Raw genomic sequence first — 11,281 nt, forward strand, 5'->3', positions numbered from 1 at the left:
TTTGATCAACCATCTGGGGGGAGAAGCCAGCTAGCATCCTGCCTTTTGAGGTTCCTGTCTTTTTCTTTAGCTATCTTTCTATCCCCTTCTTCTTCTTCTTCCTCCTTCAGCACTTGGAGATTTTCCTTTATATTCTTCGAGACCTTCCTGCCAAGGATTATAGCTGGCTCCTCTCTGTCTCTAAATATTCTATTATTCCTTTCCTTCCAAATTCCCCAGCAAAAATGGGGTAAAATCCAGTCCGAGTGATCCTGCCGACCAGCAATCTTACAAAGACCTTTTCACTGATGGAAAAAATCCATGAGATTATCCGATTTGCACCAGAGGGTTTCATTATCATGTGTGATGACATTCCACACCTCCCTGGCATAGTCACATAAGATGAAAATGTGATTTACGGTCTCAGCCTGATTCTTACACAAGGGACATCTACTGGGCATAACATGTCCTCGCTTCATGAGATTGTCATGAGTAAGGATTTTGTTCTAAAGAGCCAGCTAGTAAAAAATGTTGATCTTTGGAGTGAGACCCAAAATCCAAGCCTCCGCCCAAGGGGCCTTCTCTTTTAAGCTCCAAAGGGAATTATAGCCTGAGGCAACAGAGTATCTTCCATTGGGATTATCCCTCTAGACCAGCTCATCCCCCAAATTGATAGGAATCATGGAATTGAGCATAAGCATTATAGGAGTCAAGTCCTCAGAGATGAGGGATAGGTCACTCCATTCCTGGCCATTCCAATAATCACAAACTTTGGACCCAATTTGATCAGTACAAGCTTGCATCCATCTCTCAAAAATAGGGTTATTGATAAGTGGATCTTGGGAAAGCCATCTATCCGACCAGAACTGGATGTCCTTCCCATTTCCCAATTTTCATGATATCCTGGCCTTAGCCAGGTCCCTGGCTTTCATGATCCCATTCCAAATGTTCGATCCTTTTGGGATATCTTCATTAAAAAGGGTGAAAAGAAGAGTGGGTCTTCTAAGGTACTTGTTTACCAGGGTGTCCCTGCATTCACCGGTGCTACTGAAGATCCGCCATATTTGTTTAGCTAGGAGAGCCTTATTGAGGTGAGTGATCTTTCTAATGCCCAGACCTCCGTACCTCATAGGGAGGCAAACCTTCTCCCAAGCAACAAGAGGATATCTTTTCTTCCCTTCATTACCATTCCAAAGGAAGTCTCTCTGGATTTTCTCCATTCTTTCAGCTATTTTCACCGGAATTCCAAAGAGGCTCAGGGCATAGATTGGCAGATTTTGAAGAGAAGATTTGACTAAGAGGCATTTCCCCGCTTGACTAAGAGAGACCCCTTTCCAACCAGCCATCTTCCTATTGAATCTGTCCAAAATACCATTCCAAAAAGACTCCGGGGGTGAGGATCCCAAAGGAAGACCAAGATAGGTAGAGGGGAAAGAGCCTACCCCACAACCCAGAATCCTGGCGATTTTTCTTTGTCTAAACTCAGAGGTGTTGATAAAAAGAGCGAGATTTTGTTCCAATTAATCAGCTGACCCATCCCACTAGAGTAAGTATCAAGAATCTTCTTCAGGGCTCTGGCCTCTTTGACAGAAGCTTCCCCCCCCAAGATAGTAGCGTCAACAAATTGTTGATGAGTGAAGGGAACGCAATTAGAGGAGGGAAGGATCCCTTTGATACAAGCCTCATGCTTTCTACAGTCTATAATCCTTCCTAAGCATTCAGCTAAAATGATGAACAAAATGGGCGAAAGGGGGTCTCCTTGTTTGAGGCCTCTGGAAGGTTTGAAAAAATTAGAAGGGACTCCATTAACCAAAATAGCCAAGGAGGAGGTGGACACCAATTGAGAGATAATTTTGCAAACTTTACTGTCAAAGACAAAATTCGAGAGGACCTTCCCAAGGAGAGACCAGTCCACCCTGTCATAAGCTTTAGAAAGATCTAGTTTGAGAAACATACCTTCCCGTTTGGATGCCTCAAGAGAGTGGATGACTTCATGCACCATCTGGACAGAATCCAAAATTTGTCTCCCTGGAACAAAACCCGATTGATGCTGCGAGATTATCATGGGCAAGATCTTGAGCATTCTTAAAGTGAGAACTTTAGAGATGATCTTGTAGAGTGAGTTGCACAAACTAATAGGTCTAAAGTTGTTGAACAAGTCTGCCCTAGGGGATTTAGGAATGAGAACCACAAAAGTCGAGTTTAGCTCCTTGAGAATAGATTTGGCTCCAAAGAATTCCTGGACAGCCTGAACAACCTCTCCCATGATCACTGGCCAGAACCTTTGGAAGAAAAAAGTGGGAAAACTGTCCGGGCCTGGAGCCTTGTCAGCAGACAGAGAAAAGAGAACCTCTCTAACTTCCGAAGCATTAGGAATAGCACAGAGCTATTTATTATGGATAGGTTGAATGAGCTGAGGGATATAGTGTAACAAATCCTCCTGGTCCAAATTGGAAAGCATTGGGTCCTCAGAGAGAAGGCTAGAGAAAAAGGAAATAGCTTCTTCCGAGATGGCAGATTCTTTAGTTAACAGCTCCTGCCCCTTTCTGATACCATAGATCCTATTACTAGCACGGTGCTTGAGGGTGGTTAGGTGAAAAAACTTAGTGTTCCGATCTCCTTCCTTTAGCCAGGTGATCCTCGATCTTTGCCTCCAAAATTTTTCTTCCTTATTAATAATGTTATGAATTTCAAACAGGGTCTTGAGCTTCGAAACCCTGTTGGTCTCAATGTAACCTTCCTTTTGAATGCAATCTTGGATAATAGTTAGATTATCAAATAACTCTTTCTTTTCATGGAAGATGTGACCAAAATCAGACTTGTTCCAAATTTTAATCATCCTCTTCACATTGCTAAGTTTTCTGGTGACTCTGAACATGGCTAAGCCCTCCACCTCTATCCCCCACCATTTCTTGATATTATCTAGGAGGTCAGGGTGAGAGGTCCACATTTTCTCAAACCTGAAAGGATGGTATCTCCTGTGTACCAGAGGGGAAACTAAAAGAGAAATGGAAGAGTGATTCGAACCAATTCTGGGAAGCAGAGATAGTCTGCAGCTGAAGGATTGAAGCCAGTCTGAAGATATAAGAGCTCTATCCAGCCTAACCTGAATGCAATCATGGCCTTTTCTCTTGTTTGACCAGGTAAAGGATCTTCCCTTAAGCTCTACGTCCATAAGGGCCAGATTATTTATGAAGTTAGAAAGATCCTGTTTACTTTCCCAATCCGGGGGCATACCTCCCTTTTTATCTTTATGTTCTAGTGGTGTGTTAAAGTCTCCCATGATTATACCTTTCTTAATGTCACAATCTTGCACCATATTACCAACTTTGGTCTAGAAGTTTTTTCTATCTCTCTTATTATTGGGGGCGTAAATATTCACTAAAAACTAGGAATCATTTGTGTGCAAATGTTGAACTCTGTAGAAAAGAATGTTATCTTCATCATACTCAGCTACTATATTGAAATACTTATCATTGAAAAGTAATAGCAGTCCTCCAGACGCTCCTTCAGAGTTAGAGGCTATGCCCTTCATGCTATTGTTGAACTTAATATTTTCCATCCTTTCCTTCTTCATTTTAGTTTCCTGGATTAGAAACACATCAGGACTTTGGTCCCTTATCATATTTATAATAACTTCTTGCTTGTGGATTCCATTGAGTCCACGAATATTCCAAGATAAGATCTTCATGATTTAACTACTAAATATGCTTCCTGGATGGTGCGCTGCGTACCATCCTTAATGTTTCTTCTGGCTTCCTCTTTCCTGATTTCATTCTTGTTTTTCCTTCCCACTAGGTTAGATTTGTGGCCGAGATCAGCCTTGGCCATGCTTCTAGTAGAAGGGGGAGATACCGGAGAAGGGTCCCTGCTATTCTTCTTCTTTCTACTCCTGACTTCCGTCCAAGGATTCTCTTCTCCCTCTAGTCCTTTGTCCAGCCAAGCATCAATTCTCGCCAAATCTCCCATTGTCGATGTAGACAGCCTCTCTATGATTTTGTTTACTATTGAAGGGGGGGGGGACAACACACCGGGTTAGGGTCCTGGGACATGGGTTCCCCCTCCTTTAGTTCTTCCATGGAGTTCGGGACAAAGGATAGTTTCAAGTCATCCTCCTGAGAATCCAAAGGGGGAAGAGTCATATTTTCACCTGTCTCCTCAGGTTTCTTCTCAGATTCCTTCGCATTGGGGAGAGGTGTTGAATCGTCTTTCACTCCTTTCTCTTCTCCCCCTCCTACGTTTCCAGTTGCTCGAGGAGGCCCTGATTCCTCTTGGGGCGCATTAGGAGTAGTATTTGTTTTTCCTTCTGCCTCTCCATTTGCCTTGACTTGCGATGCTTTTTTCCTCCATTCTTTTTTGGGATCTAGAGAATCTTTTATCCCCCCTTGTGGATGAGCCTTTCCCACCGTACTCTTCCCTTTGAAAAGTGGGCATGATCCAGCCTTGTGGCCAGCCTTCTTACAATGGAAAAAAGCAAAAGGCACACTTTCATAGTCAATCTTTTGAGATCTGTTTCCCAGACGAGATTGTAGTTCTAAAACTTGAGGCATGTCCTGGCCTTCGATGACTCCTACACAGATTCTTGCGTAGTTCAATCTTTTCTTAGCTGCTATGATAGGGTCAATGGAGAGGAGCTCTCCAAAGGTCCTGGCTATGCCATCAAAGACATCCTCATGCCAATATTCCAAAGGAAGTTTCGAAAGTCTTAACCAAACTGGAACCTGAGATTGGAAATCATTGTTCAAATCCAAGTTGGATGTCCATTTTTGCAATATTAGGTTGGATCTGCCCAAAGACCAGTTCCCAGCACATAGTATACGAGAAAAATCTTCCGAGCAAGAGAACTCGAAAGACATGAAGCCTTTGGCCATAGCAGTCACATCTACATGCCCTTTAAGGTCCCATTTTCTCCTGGTAAATGTCCTCACTACATCAATATTAGGTCTTGGCCTTACAAATTTTCCTACCAGAGTGTTCGCCATGCTTAGGATATTGTGGTCAATAATTTCCCTAAGGATTTCCAGAGCAAAAATACCTTTCTCCTTATCAGATTTGTCAATGACTTTTGGGAAAGACGATTTACCTGATGGTTTTATCTCGAATAGATTCAACCAGCGTTCCCATGCCCCAGACGGCCCACTGCCCACATAGGGGGGAGGGGGAATCTTCTCACCTGGATGGGGCAACATAACCCGTGGGTCCCCATCCTTTGAGGCATCCTCATCTTTCCCCTCCATTTCCTGCCCTGCGCTTGCTGCATGCCTTGCTGCATGCCCTCCTGCAGATGTGCTCTCCTGTCTCCTGCCTTTCTCCAGATTCGAAACAACGTGATTCGAATTGCAGTTCCCGCCCGCTCCATCCCTCTCTCTCACCGTGCTCATGTTATCTCTTCTACCCTAAGCTATGTTGATTTTGATGATATCAAGGGTTGTGATAGTGCCAAAAAATTGTGGGATTCTCTTCATACCATGTATGGAGGAGACACAAATGTTTAAGAGCCAAAGCTGAAAGTCTTAGAGGTAAGTTTGAAGATATGAGAATGCAAGAAGGTTAGAATATTACACAATATTTACCTAGGATAAAAGATGTTGTTAATGCAATAAGAGGATCCAATGGTAAGATAAATGATTATAGTGTACTAAGAAATTTTTTGAGAACACTTTTTCCTAATTATGGTATTAGAGTTTCTACAATTCAAGAAATTAGATGTATACTAGGGACCAATTTGAATCTTAAAGGTGTAGTAGGTAGGTTCACTACTTTTGATTTATCTAATTTTGATAATCACAAACCTAATAATGTTGAATCTACTTTCAAAGCCAAGTTGTCATTGAAGGGACCTGATGAGAAGAAGAATAAAAAGGTAAAATATGTGTCTAGTAATAGTGACACAAATGAGGAAGATGTAGATAAACTTGAAGCACTAATAGCAAGGAAATTTTATAGAGGTAAAGGAAAATTTAAAGGTAAGTTGCCTATCATGTGTTTCAATTGCAATGAGGTTGGTCATATTGCTGCTAGATTTCTAGAGAAGAAGAATTACAAAGGTGGAGACAAGTAAAAAAGTAGAAGAGATGAAGACAAAAAAGATTACAAAGACAAAGGAAAGAACTCTTGCTACATTGTTGAAGAAGAAAAAAAAGATAGATCTGACGATGATGATGATGAATATGTTGCAATAAGGGATGAATCTAATGAGGATGAGGCAACTAAACTAGTGTATTTTATGAAAAAGAATGAAAGATGGATCATTGAAAGTGAATGTTCACATCACATGACTCGAGATAAAAGTAAGTTCATTACTTTGAATTATTATGATGGAAATAGTGTAAGGTTTGGTAATGATGCACCCTATCTGATAAAAGGAAAAGGTTCAATCAAACTCAAAGAAAATATTTTATGTGACAATGCTTACTATGTTGAAGGACATAACTATAATTTGTTGATTGTGTTACAACTAAATAATTTAGGTTGTAAGGCTAAGTTTGAGAACAAGATTTCTAAGATATATGATACTGGTGATAAAACTAATTGGAAAAGGTGATCAAACTAGAGGTAATCTATTCTACCTTGATATAGAGGATCCTACTTGTTTAATTGTAAAATTTGATGATGTGTGGTTGTGGCACAAGAGGTTATGTCATGTTAATTTTAATAATTTTGTTAATATCACTAACATGAGAAGAGTAATAGGTTTGCCTAAGTTGAAGAAACCTAACAATATAGTTTGCCTATATTAGAGATTGTTCGTATTAATTTTTTTGGAGAAATTGATGTCCAAAGCTACAAAGGAGATAAGTACATTATGCTATTTGTTGATGATTATTCTAGAATGATGATAGTTATGTTTTTGAAAGAGAAATATAAAGCTTTCCAAATGTTTAAGTGCTACTTAGCAAGAGTTGAGAAAGAAATAGGTAAAAGTATGAAATGTTTGAGATCTGACAGAGGAGGAGAATTTACATCAAATGAGTTTGAGATATTCTATAATGACAAAGGAGTCAAAAGACTGACATCTACCCCTAGAACCCCTCCACAAAATAGAATTTTTTAAAGGAGGAATAGATCTATAATGGGCTCTACTAGGACACTCATGATGGAGATAAATGTTTCTTTAAAATACAAGAGAGAAGCTATAAGCACAAGTGTCTATACCTTGAACCATGTACAAGTCAAGAAAGGTACTCATTCAACACCTTTTGAACTATGGTATGGATACTCACCCAATGTAAAATATTTTAAGGCATTTTGAAGCAAGTGTTATATTCTCAAAGATTTCAAGAATGGTAAATTAGATGACAGGAGTGAAGAATGTGTATTCCTTAGGTATTCCACAAGAAGTAAAGCTTATAAGTGTTTAAATACTAACACACCTACTTTTACTTAATCAAAAGAAAGTTGTAAAATATGCAAATGTGAAATTTGATGTTTATATAGAAGTACATGAGGCTGAACCTATGAAGGAACCAGAAGAATACAAATCATTTATATACTTTTATGAAGGGATGCCTACAGATGAAGATGTTGTAAATAATGTTGCAAAACAATAAGAAGTTTTAGTGACTACTGAGTCACATCCTATGAATGTCAACATGCATTTTAGAATTTAACTACACTTAAGTGCCAAGTTACATAATAAAGTTGAGGAACATTCTAATTTTGAGATTATTGTATGTGAAAGAGATGTTGAACTACTTGATAGAGATGCACATAGTGATTTAGAAGTTGAGAGACCAAATGAGGAAAATAGAGTAGAACCAAGATTGTCTAAGAATGTTAAGAGACATCACCCTACTACACAGATCATTTGAGATAAAGATTGTAGACCAATGCCAAGGAACAAGTTGAGAAATGATACATGTTTGCTGAACATGCAAGAACCTAAAATAGTGAAAGATGCCTTAGAAGATGTGGATTGGAATAAAACCATGAAAGAAGAGGTTGAAAAAATTGAGAAAAATAAGACATGGACTCTAGTTCCTAGACTAGAAGATAAAAATGTGATTGGTACCAAGTGGGTGTACATAAACAAGTTAGATGAAAATGGTGAAGTCACAAGGAACAAGGCAAGATTATTTTGTAAAGGATATGCACAAGAAGAAGGGATAGACTATGGAGAAACATTTGCCCCTATTGCAATATTGTAAGGAGTAAGAACTCTACTTTATTACTTTGTATACAAAGGTTTCAAAGTTTATCAAATGGATGTTAAGTTTGCATTTCAGAATGGTATATTGGAGAAAGAGGTTTATATAGAACAACTAGGAGGATTTGTTGATGCTAACAGAAAAAGCATGGTATGTAGACTACACAGAGCTTTATATAGTTTGAAGCAAGCACAAAGAACATGGTACGAAAGACTTCATAATCATCTTGTGAAGATTCAATTTAAGAGGAGTGATGATAACAACAATCTGTACTTGAAGACAAAGAAATGAAAAGGTATTTTAATATTTTTGATGATATCATATTTGGAGGTCAAGATACTTTATGTAAGAATTTTGCAAATGAAATGAAGAAATAATTTGAGATGTCTATGTTTGGAGAGATCAAGTTCTTTGTGGGTTTTCAAGCATGTTAGAGGAAGTATGGTATATACATCAATTGATCAAAAGATAAAGGAGTAGAAATTGAAGAGGGTGCCAAGGAAGTAGAAGCCAGTGAAGCACCTACACCAAGGAAGAGCAAGGCTAAGACCCCATCTACTAGCAAACCAAGGAAGGTTACAAAACCTAAGCCTACAGTTCCCTCCACAAGAGAAAGCATAAGGGCTATTACCAAGAAGTCTTAAGAAGTAAATAAGCCAAAAGAGAAGAGGGATAGATCAACTAGCAAAGAAGAGGATCTCGATAAGAGATCAAGGAGAAAATACATAGCTATAGCTAAATTTGATAAAGAGAGGACATAATATGATGATAACAACTAGTTTCAAGTGGTAATTCATCATCCTTCTTTAGATTTAGATAATATATGTGCGAACATATGGAATAATGTTTTTGATTAAGGAAAAAAGGCTTTAAAAGGGCCCTGAAACCCATACATAACAAAGATTAGTCTACAACACAATGCAAAATGCTACAAATAGAGCTAGAAAGTGAAAAGAAAGAACATCTCCCTAAACAAAGATACAAATAGAGGTAAAGCCAAGAACAAACACCAAAAAATCCAAGTCAATCCACAAAAGGCTAGGGCACTCAAATGATGTCTCTTAGCATTTCAGCTACATTGACCTCTAGCTCCAACAACTTGCCTATTGCCTCCATCTCAGAAAACTCCTAGTCTGGGGCTATGGTGTCCTTTTTCCTAGTGTTGGATCTGGTTCCCTCTCTTGTGCTTTCATCTATAGTCCTATCCTTTAAGCTATGAGTGTTAGGGTCTTACACCTTGCTGATGCTTTGGTCTTCCACATAATGAATGCACCTCTTGATTTTCTCATTGTCTTTGAGGATGCAAGAGGTCTATTCAACTATATCTTGCATAGACCTATCCATCACATGAGTTCTATTAAATTCTTCCACTCTTCTATCCATGCTTTGTTCATCCTCATTGACCCTATTCTTTAAGCTATAGGTCTCCCTTTCCAGAGTGCTCATTCTATGTTTGAGGTCAAGGATTTCATGGAAAAGTCACTTAGTCATACAAAATTTGTCCACCAACCATACTACCTTCCTATCCTTCCTTGTGACTGAACATCTGTGAGTTGTAGTGCCAAAATCCTTAAAACCTTGTTTGGGTCCCTCCCTAATGTTGATTTATCTAGTCTTACACATATTAAATTTTACAAAATTGGAAAATTTTAGATGAACCAAGTAGAGGAGTCAATATATTCCATGATGGAAACATTCAAACAAACTCTAATTAATATTTCCAACTCTCTAACAAAGGAATTATTTGATAGAGTTGAGTAGAAGTGGTAATATAGTCTCTCAATAGAAAGACAAATTAGAGAGACTACACTTGCTCAAGTGATGCCATAATTGGATAGGGTGATAATGCCTAAGGCAATAAAGAAACATGTAGGAAAAATTTCACCTAAATATAAGGCATTCAACATATTGTAGAACAATGTTGAGGATGTTCTGCAAAAGACCACTTTGATTTGGAAACAATTATATGGTTTGAAAAAACCCAAGGCAATCATGCATGCACCTATTGAGGTAGGTGAGGAAAAAGAAGAGAAACAATAGGTAACTAAGGTAATCAAAGTTGACACTAAGATAGTTACACAAGTGGAAGGCAGTAAAACACATGAAGATACATAGACACTAGCTAAGTATGGGCAATAAACAGAACATAATGTACCAGATACACTAGTGCCGAGTGCTAAGTGCCAATCCACAATATGAGGAGAATACATAAAGTGATAATGTAAAGATCAAGGATGTTTCTGATACTATCACTCATAACATCAATCACCTTGGGTAAAAGTACAAAGCTATATCACCTTTCAGGCTGACTTATTGGAATGATCGTATTTGAGTATTTCTACCTAAAAATCAATTTTGTTAAAACATATGATCTAGATAAATTCATTTTATCTAATTTATATATGGTCTCACACTTTTCCAATTGGAAATGTCTTTTAAAGGCTTTTTTATAGTAGTTTGTATCAAATTATTGAAGAAATAGAATTATTTCAGAAAAGTGGTGTTTCAATCACACTTTCTATTTTTTATGACATTTTTTAATAACATATAAACACCATTTAATAGAGCTTAGAGTCAAGAAAATTCTCCTATAAATTTTGTAGTTTTTTAATTAGATATAGTATATTATAATTAAAAAATTCTACAACCATGCATTCTAATACTAAAAAATATGTCATTTCTAAGAAAGAAAAAAATATTAAATCATACCAATTTCTTTAAAAAAATTATATGATGTTCTAGAGGAGAGAGTTTTCTTCTAGAATGTATAATTTTTCTCCTTCTTAGAATACCTATGTTTTGAAAAATGTGGTGGGAGATGAAAACTATTGATTTTAGGTGAATTGAAATTTGAATCATTATAAAAGAGAAAATATAGGCCTAAAACTGATTTTTATTGTTGATTGTTCTAGTTGTATATGTTATCTATAACATAGTTTGAAAAAAAAAGGAAATAAGTTTATTTCCATATAGTTTTGTGGTGAGAACTAGACCCCTAATTTTCAACAGCTAAAAAGCCATCTATAAAACTTTGGAAAATATATCAATTCTTATTCAAAATAATTATTAAAAATTATAATAATTAAATTCATCCATTTCTACACATTTCATTAGTTTACTTCATTTTAAAATTCATAATAGTAATACCAATTCTA

This window comes from Cupressus sempervirens, chromosome 6 (genome assembly GCF_028749045.1).
Source record: "Cupressus sempervirens isolate cs-2001-9-10 chromosome 6, ASM2874904v1, whole genome shotgun sequence".
Taxonomy (NCBI): Eukaryota; Viridiplantae; Streptophyta; class Pinopsida; order Cupressales; family Cupressaceae; genus Cupressus; species Cupressus sempervirens.